The sequence below is a fragment of the Camelus bactrianus genome, chromosome 5 (genome assembly GCF_048773025.1).
Source record: "Camelus bactrianus isolate YW-2024 breed Bactrian camel chromosome 5, ASM4877302v1, whole genome shotgun sequence".
Taxonomy (NCBI): Eukaryota; Metazoa; Chordata; class Mammalia; order Artiodactyla; family Camelidae; genus Camelus; species Camelus bactrianus.
The window spans coordinates 44,382,465-44,385,641 of NC_133543.1; the positions used below are offsets into that span (position 1 = coordinate 44,382,465).

General features: G+C 39.8%; 1 pseudogene; it reads right to left on the reverse strand.

Moving 5' to 3' along the window:
• Window positions 1-1,357: 1,357 nt before the first annotated feature.
• On the reverse strand, window positions 1,358-2,695 carry LOC105082000 (ferritin light chain pseudogene; annotated as a pseudogene).
• Window positions 2,696-3,177: the final 482 nt, after the last annotated feature.

Below are 3,177 nucleotides of genomic sequence, written 5' to 3' on the forward strand. Positions count from 1 at the left end.
TAATAATAATAATAATAACAACAACAACAACAACAACAATATTCCCTTATGGTACATTTTATCTATTCACTCATTAGTGGGTTGTTTCCATTTTTTGGCTATCATGAACATACATGTACAAGTTTTTATGTGGACATATGTTTTCATATGTTCTCTTGGGTATATACTTAGGAGTAGAATTGTTAGTCATATGGTAAACCTACTTTAAACATTTCAAAAACTGTAAGACTGTTTTCCAAAGAGGCTGAAACATTTTAAATTTCTTTTAGCAATGTATGAGGGTTAAAATTTCTCCATATTCTGGCCAACTCTTGTTATTATCTGTTTTTTTTTATTATAGCCATTCTAGTGGGTACGAAATGTTATTTCATTGTAGTTTTGATTTGCATTTCCCTGATGACATTTGTAGTGTGATATTCTAAAGACAAATAGAACTGCAAAGAAAATTTAAATTTAACTCAGTAGTTTTACTGTTAACAGTAATATTATTATTATAATTTTGAAACTATTTTATATATAATAGGGTAAAGCAAATAAGACAATTTGTTAACATTTTGAGGAAGCAAGATTTTTACTGTAAACAATAGGAGGTAGAAATAGAAAATTAAAGCAGTTAAAGGGAAAAATGCTCTGATATTTAAATCTGAATTGAACATATCAATATAAATTTTATATTAAATTTTATCCACCGAAAGCTTCTAGAATCAATGACATTCCAGGAATAACAGTTATACTTAACATTTTCATCTTGGTTTCTAAATACTTTGGAAATAAAAAAAATTATTTCCTTGGAGAAAAGACTGATTAAAAGAATGGAATAAGCATGGGATGTCTTGTAGTCACAGAAAGCAAGAAGAAACGCTCAATAACAAATGGGATTGTGACAAAAGTATATGAATCAGATTGAAGAGGCTCCCATTGGCCAAATTTGGGACAATTTTAGCATTAAAAAGAGTATTAACTGTAACTGATTATAAATCCATATTGAGAAAGATCACGTGTCTCATTTGTCACATTGAAGGTGACTATCACATCAAATTCTCACTCTGAAAACTCTGTAATTAAAACAAAAGAATTATATTTATCACTTTTTTAGAAGATGATAAGCTAAGCTCTTCTTTACAGAGGAGTGTCAGCTAATAAACACATAAGGAATGAGAGAAGTAGAATTATTGCTAATTGCTAAGGGAAAAGAAAACTGCTTTTACAATAAAGGAATCTGGTTGTCAACTAAATCAACTTACCGTAATTGCTGTCATTTCCAGCAGGAGGATCCATTCCAGGATAATGTGTTGCCCAGCTGTCATGTCTTTCTAGTCTCGCTCAACCTGGAACACTTCCTCTGTCTATCCTTGAGTTCCATGCCTTTGACATTTTTGGAGATTACAGGGTATTTATTTTTTAGAACGTGCCTCAATTTGAGTTTATCCGTTGTTTTTTTTTTTTTTTTTAAATAGGACCAGATTATGCATCTTTGTGGGAACATCACATAAGAGATACAGTGCTCTCTTGGCGTGCTCTCAGGTGTTACACAAAGTCCATTTGTACCATTACTCATGATCTTAACTTTGAGTAGTTAATTAAGAGGTGTCTGCTAGATATCCCTATTATTAAGTTACTTTTCTTTCCTTTGTAATTAGTAAATATTTTGTGAGGAGACACTTTGAGAGCATGTAAACATTCCATTCCTTCTTCTTTTTTCTGCAGAAGTCTTTACTGTTTCCATTTGGTACAAGGCTTGGGAGAGGGCTCCAGGGTAGTTAAAAAGCTGTCTAGCGGCTGCAGAGAGAGGCTTCCGGCAGAAACCCTGACACCAGAAGAGGCTCCTCACAGGCCGCTGCCTTCCAGAGGCTCCTAGTTGTACCTGACGGTGACCGTGGGGAAGAGAGCCTTGCGCAGCCCAGCCTGGGCACACGCCAGCCTGCGGAGTTTGGTCAGGTGGTCGCCGTCTTCTCGCGGAGTTTCACCTGCTCATCCGGGGAAGCGGCTATCCGGGGAGTCACAGAGCTGGGGGTCCGAGGGGACGCAAACCAGGGCATGCAGTTCCAGAAGGCCTGGTTCAGGTGCTTTTCCAGGAGCCCGGCGGCTTCCCTAGCGTCTTGGGTTTTACCCGACACACCTTGGGGCGGCTTCTGCACTTTCTGGAAAGTGGCGCGGCTGCCTCGCTGGCTTTCCATTTTCGAGAGACGCTTGGTGCCCTCGTGCTTTTCCTCAGCCAATTTGTGGGAAAAGTGGCCCCTCCAGAGCCACATCGTCACCGTCGCTGTGGAAACAGAAGCCCAGAGCGAGGTAGGTGTACGAGGCCCACAGAAGAGCGCTGACGAGGCGGTTGACGGCGGCCTCCACCTCAGTGGAATAATTCTGAGGAAACTGGGAGCGGGTTGCTTAGGTAATAAGGAGCTAAGCTCAGAAAATGGTGTTGGCCAGTTGGGCTGCCAAGGGTAGAGTGACAGGTTCCGAGGGTTGTGACTGGAAAAAAGCCTGAAGTGTGGTCAGAAGCTTGAGGAAGGGGTGTCCCTGGGTCCGTTCTGTCCAAACATTGCTGAAGCAAGAGACAAAACCCCGCGACCACCCAGCGCACCGCCCCAAATTCCATTTTTCTTTCTACTTTGACCTACTAGTTTTAGCACCCATTGATATTTCTTACCTGAATTATTGCTCTGAGGATTACCAAATGATTTTCTGATTTCATCATTTCTTCTACATTTATTATTATTATTATTTTTTACTTTCTAAGGTAAGAAAGCTTTCTCTTCTCCCTATTTATTTATTAACTTATGACAGTATGGATTCAAGGAGTCTTATTTTACTCAGCAGCTTGTAATCCATCACTATCTATTTATTTTGATGCTCAAATTGTCCCACATTTGCATGTTAGAAGCTCCTTCAAGCTGCCTTCTGTGTCCTTTTGACATGTCCCATTACTCTTGAACATTTTCTAACTTCCTGGCATAGTAGCATGGTCTAGCCTTCCCTTGTACCTTTCCTTCCCTACCCTGAAGTTAGCCGTTCTCCAAATCCTGGTTCCAGTTAGTGAAAACTGTGATTTGGAAACCAAGATTTGGGTACAAAATGTGCCCAGACCTTCTCAGTGGGAGGGGCAGGGGGTATAGAGATAAATCCTTATGCATATACACATCCTTGAGTTCACAAAGCTCTGGTTTCGATTCACTAACA